We start from the raw sequence: 17,422 nt of genomic DNA on the forward strand, positions 1-17,422 counted from the left end.
TAGTAGCCATTGATGGACCCATCCTCCATGAATGTATCTAGTTCTTTTTTGAACCCTGTTATAGTCTTGTCCTTCACAACATCCCCTGGCAAGGAGTTCCACAGGTTGACTGTGTGAAGAAATACTTTCTTGTGTTTGTTTTAAGCCTGCTGCCTATTAATTTAATTGGGTGACCCCTAGTTTTTGTGTTAGGAGATGGAGTAAATAATGAGAAGGAGTAAATATTCTCTCCTGGGTTGGACTAGTGAGGGCTGGGAGCCAGGACTCCTGGCTTCTGTGCCCAGCTCTGGGAGGGAATGGGGTCAAGTGGTTAGAGCGGGAGGGGACTGGGAGACAGGACTCCTGGGTTCTGTGCCCAGCTCTGGGAGGGAGTGGTGTCAAGTGGTTAGAGCAGGAAGGGACTGGGAGACAGGACTCCTGGGTTCTGTCTCCAGCTCTGGGAGGCGAGTGGGTTAGAGCAGTGGGGGTTGAGAGCTAGGACTCCTGGGTTCTAGCCCCAGCTCTGGGAGGGGCACAGGGTACTTCTCCCTGCTCTGTGCCTCAGTTTCCCCTTCTGGAGCATGGGAACAATCCTGTTTATCCACTCTGTGTGTGTGTGTGTGTTTGAGAAGCAGTTTCTCCTGCTCAGTTGACAGTTTCAGGGGAAAGAGACAAAGACCTGGGGGGGGGGGGAGGTTGCTCCATCCTGCTTGCGTCTGGGCCAGGGCCAAAGTCCTTGGGAGCTGAAGGTCAATAGCTGGGAGCTGTGTGTGTAGGGCAGAGGAGGCAGATAAGCTGGTGTCCCTAGGGTATGGGGGAAGGAGCTGGCATCCATGGGCGAGGATCCCAGCTGAGCGTCACAGAGGGATTAGAGTTGTGGGGGAAATGGGACACATCATCTGACGTTGCACCTCTTCAGCTGCCCCCTGCCCGACTCTTCTCAATTTCTCCATCACCTACCGTGTAAAGGCGACGGGACAGATCCCCCACAGGAGTCACTTGCCCCGGATCCACTGACCTTGGACTCATAGACTTTAAGGTCAGAAGGCACGGGGGGCATGTGAACCCCCATTTTGGGGAGGCCAGGCCCTGGCCCTGCCCCTTCCACCTGAGGCCCCAGCCGCTCTGACTCCCGGGCTACCAGCCGGCCTGAGCACTGGCCCAACCTCCAGGACGCAGGCCCAAGCGTGGAGCATGGGCGGGGCCACAGCCCGGGTCCTGATCCTCTAGTCTGACCTCCTGCCCGTCGCAGGCCACAGAACCTCGCCAACCCACTCCTGTGATAGACCTGAACCTTTGGCTCAGTTCCTGGCATCCTCAAATCATGACTGACAGGCTTCAAGTGGCAGAGAATCCACCACTGACACAGGTTTAAACCTGTGAGTGCCCCCCCCGGCCCCCCCAGGCTGCAGAGGGAGGCTGCAATGTACACAAGGTGGCAAATTGGCCCTGGATTTCTAGCATCAGCCTCTGGCTAGTGGGCATCGGATCTGTTAGGAGCTTGGCTCTCCGTAGGTTGCTAGATGGGTGCACTGGTCTGATCTAGGGAGGCGGGATACCAGGCTAGATGGGCCTATGGGTCTGACCCAGGATGGTGATGGGGGAGGATATCAGGGTGGTGTGAGAGGGTGGGGGTGGATGTGCCCCTGGTTCTGATCTGGGGCAAAAAGGAGGTGGGGGAATACGGGGCTAGATGGGCCTATGGGTCTGATCCAGGGAGGAGGGGTGATACCAGATTGATGGGCCCGTTGATCTAGGGTGGCATGGGGCCAGGATGCTGGGCTGGATGGGCCCATGGATCTGACCAGGGGGAGCCAAAACCCATGTATTTCCCACCTTGTCATCTAGGGGGAGGAGATTGAACAGCTGATCTGGCCCCAAAACCTGGGAGCAAATTGATCACCGACCTCCTTCAGAACTGAACTCAGCAGAGGGCACACGGCCCCCACCCGAGACCCCGCAGCCCCCGGGTAGAGCACCCCATGGAAGACGTGGTTCACTGCAGTGAAGACCTGAGCCAGACCGAAGTGCTGAGGAAGAAGAATGAGCTGGAGGAGAAGGGGCTGATGACGGAGGGGCTGGCTGCCTGCTTCAGCCGGGCCATGGAGCTGCTGAAGAGCCGCCAGCCTGTCTGGATGTGGCTGGGTCAGGACAGCAGGCTCGTCTTGCAGAGCGACGGGTGCTGGGTGGAGTTCAGGGTCGGAAATGCCCAGTTGATCCTGCTGGTGTGGTACGACCCCCACAAGAAGGAGGTTCAGGTCTCCCAGCCCTAAGAGGGGAGGGGATCAGTCCACCTATCAGGCCACTAGCCTCTTTGTGTGAATAAAGGCCCTTGGACCGCTTGAATCTGCCCATTGCTTCTTGCTGATGTTTTTGTAGGGCTCCCTGCAGCACAGTGCCCCCTGGTGCCATTGGGGTCAGCACTGACTGCAAGGGGAGAGCGCCCCCTACTGAGTCCCTGCAGCACAGCGGCCCCTGGTGCTACTGGGGTCAGTGGTGCCCTGGAGGGGATAGCACCCAAGATCTCTCCCATCCCCTTGCCAGGGGCAAGAACATTCCAAATTCCCTCCCTCAGTCTCAGTACATCCCATCCACCAGTGCTACCCTCAGCAAAGCCAGGAACAGCTGGGGGCGGGCGAGGCCGACCAAGGGCACAGGGTGGGACTGGTGGCTCACCTGGGAGTGGCGGGGGGGCGGAGAGAATTAGTGGCAGAGGGGAGGTGGGTGGCAAGTATGAATCAGCCACAGTGTGTGTGAGGGGGCAGGAGCATGAGCCTTAAGGGCAATATCTTGCAGCAAGGAGTACCACAGGTTAACAGCATCTGCATTGCACAGAAGCGTGTTAACTCCCAGGATTGGGGTGGGGGAGGATGGGGATCTCTGACTCAGGTCCCAGGGATAGAGCCCACACCTTCACAACTGCCATCCCTGCATATATATATAAAGCACTCCAATCCAGAACCCTTACACACACACACACACACAAACACAGCTCTTCTATCATACACACACACACACACACACACACACACGCACGCTGTCCCCCCTGTTCAGGGGCAGCTAATCAACCGCACACACCAGGGTTCTGTCTCCAGACTAAACATAAGAACATAAGAACGGCCACACTGGGTCAGACCAAAGGACCATCCAGCCCAGTGTCCTGTCTTCCTACAGTGGCCAACGCCAGGTGCCCCAGAGGGAATGAACAGAACAGGGAATCATCAAGTGATCCATCCCCTGAATATGCTTTAATGCACTCGGGGTGGAGGAGTTGCAGAGGGAGGGTCAATCCATGGATTCCCAGGGGGTTTATTAGCAGGATCCTCGTTAATGAATCGGCAGGCGCTAACAGGAACTGGATGCTCTTGTCTGCAGGGAGGGTTCCCCCCATCAGGGGATTGTAAGTGCTCAGCTCTTCATTCACAGCCCCCCGGGCTGGGCACGTCCTGGCTCTGCTCCTGTGAGACACACAGCGAGTGGGGTTAACAGCAGTGGGGATGAGCTCAGACTATGCAGGGTTTGGTCTATTTGCAAACGGGAGGGGAGACCTGCAGGGGAAACCAGGCGCTGCGTGGGCTCGGTGTGGGACGCTCACCCCCAGCAGTCAGTGCTAATCCCCGTGCACTAGGGGGCGCTTTGCTGCAAAGAGCGGCATGGGGGGCTCAGCAGGGGGCTGTCCCGGCACGGTCAGGGCTCCCCCCCAGTGCTATATTCTAGCAGTAGGGGATGCTGTGCTGGTGGAGTTCCCGTGTCTCCCAGCATCTGTGAACCCCGGTGTCCAACGTGCAAGGTTCTCTTCTGCCTCCCAGAAGAGGCCCCCTGGCACACAAGATTCCTAGTAACTATTGGATTCTTCTTCGCTCCCTGTGCTACACAGTTACACAGCGGCCGCGCCCCTCCCCAGAGCCAGCTGTGTTTCTTTCTGTCATTGCCTCTTTTCTCTTCCATGCCATTACGGGCCACCTGCCCAGAGCCCCCATTGTCATTGGATCCATCCCTTCACTCCCACTTACCCTGCTGGGAATCCCTCTCTGAGCTCAAGCCCCCTCTGCTGGAATGGGGGCACATTGGGTTGGGCTGATACAGGAAACATGGGTGTCATTGCCCTCCTGGAGGAGTCGAGCAAGTGAAGATGGGTCAGAACCTGTGGCTTTCCACAGCAGATGGGTTCTGGAGTTCCCAGGGGATGCGAGAACTACCCCAGGCAGGAGAATGGACCATCTCGAGGAGCCCAGAAGATCCCCTGGAAATGGGAATGTATTCCAGGGTACTAGTGGCACCCTCTATGGGGTGCCAGCTCCAATCCAACCCCAGGGGTGGGGGGATTTGCCTGGCTCAGAGGGAGGGGGGCATGGGGCCTTTCCCCTCTGGGGTTGCTGTCTCTCACCCCACTGATGCTCACCTGTGGGGCTCAGCTTCTTTACAAGTAGTGATGCCAAGATGCTGCAGCATTGGGTGAGGGGCATCTTCTCAACCTCAAATGACTCTAGTCCAATGCGGAAGAAGTTCTGTTTTATGGGGTCATAGAGGGGCCACTGCTCTCTCTTGAAGGGGATCCTAGGGAGAAATTCAACAGAGCACACAGAGTTAGTACCCGGGCTTAACAGAGACAGGAACGGGCTCTGGCCAGAGTCTGTCTCCTGGAGGCAGGGGTCATTAGGAGCCAATTTGCAAAGTTTGGCCCCTTTCCAAAATGGCTGCCATTCCCTATTGTTCCCAATGAGAGTGAAGCCAGAGGCTGCTCTCAGTTAAGATGGCTGCTTCCACTTGTTCTCCTTATATGGGGTGACACTACAGGTTGCCCTTAATAAAGATGGTGGCTATCTCCCATTGATCTTGATGACATTGAAGCCACAGGCTGACATGAGTCATGATGGCTGCCATTGGCCTACAGCCCTTTCTAAAGGGAGACTGCCTCTAGGAAAGATGGCCACTGTTTCCAATGGGACTGAAGCCAGGCTTCCCTCAGGGAACATGGGCTGACAGACATAGGAAGAAGCACTGTGGCAGTCTGAACAATATGGATGAGGGCGACAGAGAGGACACTGCAGTGTTAGTGATCATGGGAGTGCAGATAGGAGGGTCTAAACTGGAAGGCAGTCTGAAGCCACCATTTGCCCTCACTTAAGATGGCCCCTCTCACTTGTCCTTCCAAACAGGATGATGTCACATGCTGCCCTAACTAAAAATGGCTACCATCTCCCACTGCGCTCAATGAAATTGTTGCCACAAGCTGCCCTGAGTTGGCTGCCATTTTACTACAGCCCTATGCTTACCCAGTTCATTCCATTTACCCTTTTTATAAATTGGTACAACATTTACTATCGTCCAGTCTTGTGGAACTTTCCCGCTGCTCCAAGATGTACTAAAAATCAACATAGACAGGCCAGCAAGCTCCTCAGCCAGCTCTTTTAAAACACTTGGGTGTAAATTATCTGGCCCTGCTGATTTAGAAATGTCTAAGTTTAATAGCCTCTGTTTAACATCCTCCCAAGACTTTAGTGGAATAGAAAGAGTGTTATCATCCCCATGCAATGAGACTATATCATCTGTTTTTTTCCCCAAATACAGAACAGAATTATTTATTGAACACGTCTACCTTTTCTGCATTACTATTGATAATTCTGCCGTTTCCACCTAATAATAAATGGACCAATCCCATTATCAGGATTCTTTTTATTCCTAATATATTCAAACAACTCCTTATTGTCCCCAACTCTGCTGACCATAAATTTCTCCATGTGTCTCTTTGCTTCCTTTATCAGATGTCTACAATTCCTAATGTCTGATTTATATTCATTACTATCAACCGTCCCTTTTTTCTATGTATTGGATATTATTTTTTTAATTTTCCCAACTGCTTTCACTTCCCTAATCTGAGAATCAATGGTCCCAAGCTGGATGGTTAGGACTAGAATGGGGGACGTTGAAGACATTTTGTTGAGGTTTTGCTTGCTTATTTTTAGTGCAAGGGAGTATGTCTTCTTATCTATCCCCCGGTGTATGCTTAAAAGTTATGTAACCCTTCTGCCCATCAGAGTTGGCAGCAACAAGGGCCAGGTTCAGTATCTAGGGGATCCATTCCAATAACACAATGCAAACCGGCTCAAGCCCCCACCCAGTGACCTGGGACAAATATATACCACCCCCGCTGGGCGCCTCCAAGAGGCAATACTTCCCCTCTCGCAAGCACATAGTCTGAGTGTAGCAAAAGCCTTTTAATAACAGAGAGAAACAATGTGGCATTATGTTGGGGAAACACCACCAACAGGATTCATAACACAACCCATGAGCAAAAAAAAACCCACCCTAAGCAAATTGGGGCATGCCCTTTCCCTTTGGTTCTTGAGTCCAGCAACCCCAAATCACCCAAAGTCCCAAAAGTCCAATGCCCCAAAAGTCTCTGTCCCTGGTCAGGGCAGCCCCAGAGTTCGAAAGTTTATCTGCGGAGCTTTACCTCCCAACCTGGGTGGAAATGAGACGGGGGTAAGACACACCTTACATGATCTGAAGCTGACCACCCCATAACTCCATAGCGGTGCTCCGCTCCACCAGCTGCCCCACAAACTCCTTCGCTCAGCTCCACGGCTCACAAGCGGCTCCTGCCATCCACAACTGCTCCGCGTCAAACTGCTTCACCTGCTTCACCAGCCAGTCCTCAAGGCACTCCAGCCGTCCCGCAAACTGCTCCACAATATATCTTCAGGTGCCCCCACTACTTAACACAACACTCAGTGATTTCAGCTCTTAGGTGAATTCAGCTTGTAGTAGGGGAGCCCCAGTGCTGGTGCACTGTCAGCCCAAAGTGAGCTCAGCAGCCTATAACTAGACTTCTAATGAAATCAAAATTAGCTCTGATATTCCACAGTGGAGAGAGGAGGAAGTGCAATTACCATGTAAGTCCCTCGCCAAGGAGCCCATACCACCAAGTATTAATACTTGTCCCCAGCCTCTCTCCATTCACACAGTTTTGGAACCCATGACCCTTGCCTAGCGAGTGCTACTTAGTTGATGGTGAATCCCTCCATCATAACAAAAGGCCACGTACAGTTCCAAGCACAGTTCCCATAATCAGGGTAATAACAATTTATTCTTCCTGCCCCAATAACAGAGACACTGGGGATCCCACAGCAGCCAAAGTGACCATTTGGGCAGCTATGGCCTCATTCTAGATGGGGTGGGTGTGCCTATGCAAATGAGATTGGCCCCTGAAGTTCTTTTCCACAACTTGCCACACCTCACCACCAGATGTCAGGGTGGAGCTCATCCTGACACTGCTTACAGTTATGTTGCCACTATTGTCTCAGTCAGAGATGTGAAAAAACCCACACACCTGACTGCCACAGCTGTGCTGACCTAGCCCCTAGGGGAGCTGTAGTTATGTTGATGGAAAGATGCTTTTGTCAATGTCGGTCCCAATTTGTTGGGCAGCTGATGTTCCTCCCCAGCTGGAGCAACCCCGTTTGCTGCTGCAGGTTGTATCAACATGATGAGCTGACGTAGCCATGCCCGTATAGTGTTTGTAGCATAAACATCCCCTGCGTTTGTGCAGCAGGGCTGGGAAAGGGCAGGCAGAGCTTTGAGGTCATTCACTACTCGCTGAAAACCTTGTTTCCTTGAATGAGGATGGGCGTATTCATAGGACCAGCGACATCCTGATGTGGGAAGAAGGGAATTATCGCTAACCTGGAATCAAGGGGCTCAGATATTACCTCCCTGAAGTAAGTTCAGCTCTAGGTCAGGGGCTTCAACCAAAGAGATTATCTATTTTTCAAAGGGACCCCTTCTTTGCCATGGCATTGAGAATATTCCTGCATATTGTGGACACCTGGCCAAAGAGTTAGAGCTGCTCTCACGGTCTGGATCAGGGGCACAAGAGGATTCTGGGGGATTCCCTTACCCACTCCAGGGGTACACCGCGAAGTACTGCATCACCCTGCAGCTCAGCCCCACCTCGGCCTCCATGGGCGTGTGGCTGGCTCCTCCCACAGATGCCAGGGTCCTGAACAGGTAGGGCAATTCAGAGCCTTGCGGTACCCCCATCCACCCAGGTGTGAACAAACCACTGCTGTGGTTGGTGAAGTAGTAGGCATACACGGGACTGCCGGTCTCCACCTCTCGCCCAGCCATCTCGGCTACTGGACACACAATGAAGTAGTCACCAAGGATTTGATCCATGGCCCATCGGTACCGTGCTTCACCCTACCCCTTTTCCTCCTGGCTGTACCGCAGTGCCACGGCCCGGACGGCCTCTTCTGGTGCCTCTGGAACTATCATCCTCACCACCTGCAGCAGCTCGTCCCAGCTGATGGAGCTGGCGTTCTCCACATTGAATCTGGAGCCAGCATAGATTACTATGCAGGAGCCTTCGCTGGCATTGATGCCGGTCAGGATGGGCATAGGCTGGCTCTGCTTAGCCTGCAGGAGTCTTGATGGTGTATCAGGAAGAAAATCCCCACCTCCTGTCGGCACAAAGGGAAACCCCAGCTGCTTCCTGCGGCGCAAGATGGCGAACTCGTGTTTGGGGAACTCCCCTGCTGCCTTCCCCTGCAGGCAGCCTACCAGGCCGGTCTCATCTCTATCGGTGCAGCCCAGCAGCTGGCCCAGCCTCTGGCCTCTCTCCTTGGCCTCCTCCAGGGAACTCCAAATCCATGGTGCTGACGGGGCTCCGCTCTGTGGCACAGCGCGGATGAAGAGGGGCTGGCTCCTCGGGGAGAGTAGGTGGAAGCCCACTGAGGAACTGCCAGCGCACTGGCCAACGAGCATCAAACGAGCTGGGTCCCCGCCGAAGGCGGCCGCGTTGTCCCGCAGCCACCGCAGCGCCAGGCGCTCATCCCACAGGCCGGCGTTCCCTGGGGTGGCTGGGGGCAGAGACAGGAAGCCCAGCGCCCCCAGCCGGTAGTTCATGGAGGCCACGATCACGTTCTTGGTGGCGGCTAAGAAGCGCCCATCGCAGACGTCGAGGGAGGCTACACCAGAGACAAAAGCCATGCCATGGATCCAGACGAGGACGGGGGCTGGCTCACAGGGCTGGGGATGGGGCACCCAAATGTTGAGGAAGAGGCAGTCCTCGGACTGCGGTATCTTGGATTTGCAAATATAGGCACCAGGGTAACCAGTAAGTGGAGGCTGGAGGCAGGCGTCGCCAAAGCTGGTGGCCTCCAAGACGTGGCTCCAGGGCTGGTGGGGTTTTGGCTTCTGGAAGCACAAGGCCCTCATGGGGGGCTCGGCCTAGGGGATGCCCAGTAAGGCCATCACTGTGCTGGAGCCGGCCGGGAGGCGCTTGCCCCGGATGGGGCCACTGGTGGTGAGCACCACAGTGCCGTTGTCATCGGAGCCAAGAGCTGGGGCCCGCCAGGGAGAGGAGGAGCAGGCAGGGGCGCGCAGGGAGGAGTCCCAGCATCGCGGCAGCTGGAAGGGAAACCCCCCCCAGAGGAAGTTATAGGGAATGAGATCTGGGGTCTTTCCCCTCTAGGGGGCGCTGGCTCCCATCCAGTCCCAGCCACCCAAATCCAGACAGCTGTGGGAGCTCCCCATATCAGCCTTGATCCCCTTTCGAAAATACAGCATCTGGACAGTCACCCCGTTCTCCCAGTCCCAGATCTGTGTCATCCCTGACTCCCAGGCCTCCTGCTCTAACCCATTAGGCCTCACTCCCCACCCAGAGTTGGGGATAAAACCCAAGAGTCCTGCCTCCCAGCCCCTTGCTCTAACCACTAGACCCCATTCTCCTGTAGACCTGGCTTGACATCAATAATTGGACATGGGTGAGGCCTCATCTCTTGGGAGACAGGATTAGGGAGGTAAATAAATCAGCAGGCTGGAAGCAGAAAGTCTGTCTGAGCTGAAATAAGGGGGAACCCCCAGGGAGCCATTTACGATGGGCATGATAAAAATGGACAAGAGAAGCCTGGAACGTAAGATGAGGGAAACAGTAAGTCGTCCAATGACAGTGCATGGACAGTGCATGCTACAGAGGGATTTGTTCCTGCAAAGTGACGGAGCCAGTCCCAAAATACGGGATGCAATGTGTCGCCAATGCCGAGTAATGTGTAAATGTCTACAAAGGAAGAGGTTTGCTGCGTAGCTTTGGGTGTGGGGTAGGCCCTACGCCCGCCCCCTACGCTTGAGTCTGATCAACTGAGCGTAGCTTTGCTGTGTGCCAAATACAGGGACCAGAGCGACCAGACTGGAGTGGAACTGAGTTCTTGGGGAACGGAGTGGAAGAGGTTGTGGGGTGACCACAACGTCCGCTCCCACAATTGGGGATAGAACCCAGCTCCCACCCCTGCTCTACTTGACTAGACCCCACTCCCCTCCCGGAGCTGGGGATAGAACCCGGAAATCCTGTCTCCCAGCCCCCACTGCTCTCACCAATTGACCCCACTCCCCTCCCAGAGCTGGGAATAGAACCCAGGTGTCCTGCCTGAAGTTGCCTTTCACAGCGCCTGCCAGAATTGTATCCCTGAGCCCAGCAGCTGTGACCCCGAGCTCTCCTTGGGCAGATGCTCTCTCGGGGATCCTTGCTGGTTCGGGCCTGTTGGGTGCCAGGAGGAGGCAGGCAGGCAATGGGCTCAGTAGTGAGAATTCACTGCACAGCCAGGAGGAAACAACCAAAGGCAGAGAAGGCAGATCAGATGCTCCCTTCCCTTGCTGTCCCTGGCTCTGGGACAGGAGAGGGATCTAGTGGGTTAGAGCAGGGGGGCTGGGGACAAGGACTCTTGGGTTCTATTCCCAGCTCTGGAAGAGGAGTGGGATCTAGTGGGTTACAGCAGGGTGGGCCAGGGACCAGGACTCTTCGGTTCAATCCCCAACTCTGGAAGGGGAGTGGGGGTCTAGTGGGTTAGAGTGGTGGGGATGGGGACCGGGACTCCTGGGTTCTACGCCCAGCTCTGAGAATGGGATCTGTAGAGAGGGTATCAAGTGAGTAATTACCAAGAGTGATCCCAATTCTAGCTGCTATTCCACTTCCTCCACTCCCTTTACCCCTCTGTTCAAGTCTATATTTATGTAGCTGGCTCTGGATGGGAACCAGCACCCCCTAGGGGGAAAGGCCCCATACCTTTCCCAATAACTCCCTCGCAGAGACGGGGCAGTGTTTCCTTCCAACTGCTGTGATGCTTGGACTCCTTCCTATGATCCTCTGCTGCTCCTCCTTTCCCTACCGGGCCCCAGCTCTGGCTCCGATGACTATGGCACCGTGGTGCTCACCACCACCGGCCCTATCCGGGGCAAGCACCTCCCGGTCAGCTCCAGAAGAGTGACAGTCTTCCTGGGCATCCCCTACGCTGAGCCCCCTGTGGGCGCCTTGCGCTTCCAGAAGCTGCTTCCCCACCTACCCTGGAGCCACGTCCTGGAGGCCACCAGCTTCGGCAATGCCTGCCTCCAGCCTCCACTTACTGGTTACCCTGAGGCTGAAACGTTCACACCCAAAACACTGCAGTCCGAAGACTGCCTCTTCCTCAACATCTGGGTATCCCATCCCCGGCCCCACACACCGGTCCCTGTCATTGTTTGGATCCATGGCGGGGGGTTCTTCTCAGGTACAGCCTCACTAGACCTCGATAATGGGAGCTTCTTAGCTGCCACACAAAAGTGATTGTGACCTCCATGAACTACCAGCTGGGGGCTCTGGGCTTCCTGTCCCTGCCCCCGGACACCACGGAGAATGCCGGCCTGTGGGACCAGCACTTGGCAACGCACTGGCTGAGGGACAATGCAGACGCCTTTGGCAGGGACCCAGCCCATTTCATATTCGCTGAACAGGATGCTGGGGCTGCGTCGGTCAGCTTCCACCTCCTCTACCCAGGGAGCTGGCCCCTTTTCACCAGCACCGTGCTGATGAGTGGCACCCCAAACACACCATGGGCTTAGATTTCACTTGAGGAGGCCAAGGAGAGAGGCCAGAGGCTGGGCCGGCAACTGGGCTGCTCCAACAGTAACAGCATGGCCCTGGTGGGCTGCCTGCAGGGGAAGAAAGCAGGGGAATTCCCCAAACACGAGTTCTCCGTCTTGAGCCGCAAGAAGCAGCTGGGATTGCCCTTTGTGCCAACACCAGACCGGGATTTCCTCCCTGATACACCACCAAGACTCTTGCAGGCTGAGCACAGCCAGCTGATGCCCATCGTGGCCGGTTTCACCACCAGTGAAGGCTCCGACATACTGCTATTTGCTGCCCCGAGATTCAGCTTGGAGAATTCCAGCAACATCGGCTGGGAGGAACTGCTGTATGTTGTGAGGCTAATAGCGCCCGGGGCACCAGAAGAGGCCGTCCAGGCCATGGCACAGAGATACAGCCAGGAGGGTGAGGAGCAGGGGGAAGGGCAGTACCGATGGGCCATGGATCAAATCTTTGGTGACTACCTCTTTGTGTGCCCAGTAGCAGAGGTGGCTAGGCGAGAGGCAGAGGCCGGCAGTCCTGTCTACACCTACCACTTCGCCCACCGCACTAGCGGCTTGACTATATCTGAGTGGACGGGGGTGCCACCCGGCTCTGAGCTGCCCTACCTGTTCAGAACCCCGGCGTCCGTGGTAGGAGCCAACCACACGGAGGCTGAGGTAGCGCTGAGCCACAAGGTGATGCAGTATGCTGAGGTGTTTGACAGCGCCGGGTAAGGAAATCCCTCACATTCCTCTTGTCCCCCTGAGCCAGACCATGAGAGCCGCTGTAACTCTTTGGCCAGGTGTCCGCAACATCTGGAAAGACCCAGCTCAATGCCATGGCAAAGAAAGGGTCTCTTTGAAAAACAGTTAACCTATTTGGGTGAAGCCCTGATCTAGAGCTGAAATTACTTCAGGGAGGTAAAATCTGAGCCCTCTAGTTATAGGTTAGGGATAATTCTCTTCTTCCCGCATCAGGATGTCTCTGGTCCTACGAACACACCCATCCTCATTCAAGGAAACAAGGTTTTCAGCGAGTAGCGAATGACCTCAAAGCTCTGCCTGCCCTTTCCCAGCCCTGCCGCACAAATGCAGGGGATGTTAATGCTACGAACACTTTACGGGCATGGCTACGTCAGCTCATCCTGTCGATGCAACCTGCGGCAGCAAACGCAGTTGCTCCAGTAGTTGGGAAGAATCACCCTCCCAGAAAACAGCAGCTACATTGACAAAGGCATCTTTCCATCATCAAAACTACAGCTCCCCTAGGGGTGAGGTCAGCACAGCTGTGTCAGTCAGGGATGCGTTTTTTTCACATCTCTGCCTGAGGAAACTGTGGTGATGTAACTGTTAAGCACACATTAGAGCATAGATAAAAAAAAAAAAGACATGCTCCCTTGCATGAAAAATAAACAAGCAAAACCCCAAAAGAAACCTCTTCAACATTCCCCGTTCTGGTTATAGCCACCCAGCTTGGGCCAATTTCTTCCCAGATTAGGGAAGGGAAGGCAGCTGTAAAAAACAAAAACATAATATATCACACATGGAAGAAAGCACAAATTGACAGTAATGAATATAAATCAGACATTAGGAATTATAGAAAATTGATAAAGGAAGCAAAGAGACACACAGAGAAATCTATGTCCAGCAGAATTTAGGACAATAAGGAGTTCTCTGAATATATTAGGAATAAAAAGAATCCTTACAATAGGATTGGTCCTTTAGAAGGTGGACATGGCAGAATTATTGATAGAAATGCAGAAAAGGCAAAAGCGTTCAATAAATAATTCTGTTCTGTATTTGCGGGGAAACCAGATGATAGAGTCTCATTGTATGGGGATGACAACACCCTCCATTCCACTAGTATCTCTGGAGGCCACCTTTCCTAGGGACAACCTGGCTGCCATGTGCAAGGGCTGTAGGCAAATGGCAGCTGACTCAGGACAGCTTGTGGCTTCAATCTCCCTGATCACAGTGAGATTTGTAAGGGCAGCATCCTAGTTGAAAGGACAAGTGAGAGACGCCATCTTAAGTAAGAGCAACACTAGACGCTCCCTTCCAGTTCAGATCCTCCTATCTATGCCCCCACATTCCCTGGCCATGCTCCCCCCCGCCACACCCCGCATGTTGCTCTGCTCCCCACACTGCCCTGATCGGTCTGTGAGCACAAAGGATGCCCATCTTGGCTGAGGGAGCCTGGCTTCGGACCCATTGCAAACAATGGAAAACAGTGGCCATCTTCCCTAGAGGAAGTCTCATTTTACAAAGGGTCGTAGGCCAATGGTAGCCATTATTACTCAGGGCCGCCTGTTGCTTCAATTTCATGGAGAACAACGGAATAAAGTGCCCATGTTTATAAAGGGCAACCTGTAGCATCACCCCATATGAAAAGACTGGGAGGCAGCACCCATCTTAACTGAGGGCAGCCTCTGGCATCCCTCTCATTTGCAACAATATGGGATGGCAGCCATTTTGGAAAGAGGCCAAACTTTTCAAGTTGGCTCCTAATCACCCCTGCATCTGGGATGTTAGACACCAGCTGGGGCACGTTCCTTTCCCCACCAAGCCACAGTGCTAACCTCAGTGAGGCATGTTCATTTTCCATGCAGGAAACCCATGGTGGGAGAGGGCAGCGGGAAGCAGTGGCCCACCTACGACCCCGCAAAGGAGAACTTTGAGCGCATCAGCCTGAAGCCGCCCAAAGCTGAGAAGGCATTACCCGCCTCACGCTGTGAATTCTTGGCATCAATGCTGTCAGAGAAACCAAAGGTCCCAGGTGAGCATCAGTGGGATGAGAGGATGGCAGCCCTAGAGGGGAAAGGCCCCGTCTCTCCCCACCCCTCTCAGCCATCAAGGCCCCCAACACTTGGGCTGGATTGGAGATGGTTCCCCTCCAGAAGCAAAAGATCCCAGCTCACATTCCCTTTTCCATGGGATCTTCTGGTCTCCTAGAGATGCTCCATTCTCCTGTCTGGGGGAGAACTTGCATATCCTGGGAACTCCAGATCCCATCTGCTGTGGGGCAGCCCCAGGTTCTACCCCATCTTCTCTTGCTCAGCTCCTCTGGGTAGGAAGATGACAACCTTGTTTCCTCTCCATCGGCTCCCCACGTAGCCCCCATTTCAGGGGAGGAGGCATGAGCTCCGACAGAGGGATTCCCGGTAGGGTGGCCGGGGATGAAGAGACGGATCCGAGAACACTGAGGGTAAGTGGTCTGTAATGACACAGAAGAGAACGGTGGCAAAGAAAGAATGACATACAGCCGGCTCTCGGGAGGGATGCAGCCACTGTGTATGTCAAGGTTCCCCCCCCCACTCTGAACGCTAGGTATAGATGTGGGGACCTGCATGAAAACCTCCTAAGCTTATCTTTACCAGCTTAGGTCAAAAAGTTCCCCAAGGTACAAAATATTCCACCCTTTGTTCTTTGATTGGCCGCTACCACCACCAAACAAATACTGGTTACTGGGGCAGCAGCTGTTTGGAAACGTCTTTCCCCCCAAATACTTCCCAAAACCTTGCACCCCACTTCCTGGAAAAGGTTTGGTAAAAAGCCTCACCAATTTGCATAGGTGACCACAGACCCAAACCCTTGGATCTGAGAACAATGAAAAAGCATTCAATTTTCTTACAAGAAGACTTTTAATAGAAATAGGAGTAAATAAAAGTAAAGAAATCCCCTCTGTAAAATCAGGATAGTAGATACCTTACAGGGTAATTAGATTCAAAACATAGAGAATCCCTCTAGGCAAAAACTTAAGTTACAAAAAAGATACACAGACAGAAATAGTTATTCTATTCAGCACAATTCTTTTCTCAGCCATTTAAAGAAATCATAATCTAACACGTACCTAGCTAAATTACTTACTAAAAGTTCTAAGACTCCATTCCTGGACTATCCCTGGCAAAGGCAGCATACAGACAGCCACAGACCCTTTGTTTCTCTCCCTCCTCTCAGCTTTTGAAAATATCTTGTCTCCTCATTGGTCATTTTGGTCAGGTGCCAGCGAGGTTAAGTTTAGCTTCTTAACCCTTTACAGGTGAGAGGAGTTTTCCTCTGGCCAGGAGGGATTTTAAAGGGGTTTACCCTTCCCTTTATATTTATGACAGTGTAAGACAGGGATTCAAGGAGAATCCAATAGCCACTGGGAATCCCGTGTGCCAGGGGGCCGCTTATGGGAGGCAGAACAGAAGCTTCCACGTTGGACCCTGGGGTCACAGATGCTGCGAAACACGGGATCTCTAGCAGAACAGCGTCCCCTACTGCTAGAATATATTACTGGGGGGCACTAAATGTGGGGGGACAGCTCCCTCCTGACTCCCCCCCAAGACACTCTTTGCAGAAAAGCACCCCCTAGTGCACAGAGATTAGCACTGACCGTAAGAGATGAGCATCCCATGCTGAGCCTGTGCAGCACCTGGTTTCCTCTGCAGATCTTCTCTCCTGTTTACAAGTAGACAAACCCCCGCAGAGCCTGAGCTCCTCCCCACTGCTGTTAACCCCACTCATTGTGTGTTCCACAGGAGCAGACCTGCCCAGCCTGGGGGGCCGTGAATGAAGAGCTGAGCAATTACAATCCCCTTATGGGGGGAACCCTCCATGCAGACCAGAGGATCCAGTTCCTGTTAGTGCCTGCCAATTCATTAACGAGGATCCTGCTAATGAACCAGCTGGGAATCCATGGATTGACCCTCCCTCTGCAATTCCTCCACCCCCAGTGCATTAAAGCATATTCAGTCTGGAGACAGAGCCCTGGTGTGTGAGGTTGATTAGCTCCTCCTGAGTAGGAGAGAGAGAGAGTGTTGGTGTGATGGGAGTTGTGTTGAGATAATGGGGAACAAAGATTACATCGGGGGTAAATGCTGCTCTGGTGTTTGAAGAGGCAAATGACAAAGTGCAGAGATCACACTCTGCACCCAGAGATATGGAACGCAGGAGTCCTGACTCCCAGCCTCTCCGGTCTAACCAACTAGACCCCAATGCCCTCCAAGGTCTGCGATAGAACCCAGGCGTCTTGACTTCCAGCTCACACTTCTCTAACCCTTAGATCCCCTCTAGTCCTCAGACAAGGGATAACACCCAGGAGTCCTAACTCCCAGGCCCCTCTGCTCTAACCGCTAGATCCCACTCTCCTCCCAGTCCTTGGGAGAGAACCCAGGAATCCTGACCCCCGGCCTCTCTGCTCTAACCCACTAGCCCCAATCCCCTCCTGGATGGTGCTCACTGGACTGTGAGGAAGAACTGTACACACCAGGGAGTCGAAGGAAATTGGTGGTTTATTGATGACGTTTGTGGGCCACTATACAATACAAGCCACAGAGACAGATGTTTTCTCAGCCAGCTGGCAGGGTATGGGGAGTTGGCGAAGTGGGTATAGGGACAAGGAGAGTGCCCCAAATGCACACAGCACCCACTCCCCATGACCCCATTCCCTGCACAGATCTCCTCTGAGGGGCAGGGACTCTGTGGTCCAGTCATTCCTCAGCCTCCCTGCTCAGGAGCTGGTGGAGTTTGGGACAGGGGCCCTGGCCCACCTGGGGGTTGGGCTGAGCCTCCACAACTC

General features: G+C 53.8%; 2 pseudogenes; one reads left to right on the forward strand and one right to left on the reverse strand.

Annotated features, from left to right (window-relative positions):
• Positions 1–3,589: 3,589 nt before the first annotated feature.
• On the reverse strand, positions 3,590–9,382 carry LOC144274157 (acetylcholinesterase pseudogene; annotated as a pseudogene).
• A 1,714-nt stretch (positions 9,383–11,096) lies between these two features.
• Positions 11,097–16,417, forward strand: LOC144274158 (acetylcholinesterase pseudogene; annotated as a pseudogene).
• Positions 16,418–17,422: the final 1,005 nt, after the last annotated feature.

The sequence above is a fragment of the Eretmochelys imbricata genome, chromosome 14 (genome assembly GCF_965152235.1).
Source record: "Eretmochelys imbricata isolate rEreImb1 chromosome 14, rEreImb1.hap1, whole genome shotgun sequence".
Lineage (NCBI taxonomy): Eukaryota > Metazoa > Chordata > Testudines > Cheloniidae > Eretmochelys > Eretmochelys imbricata.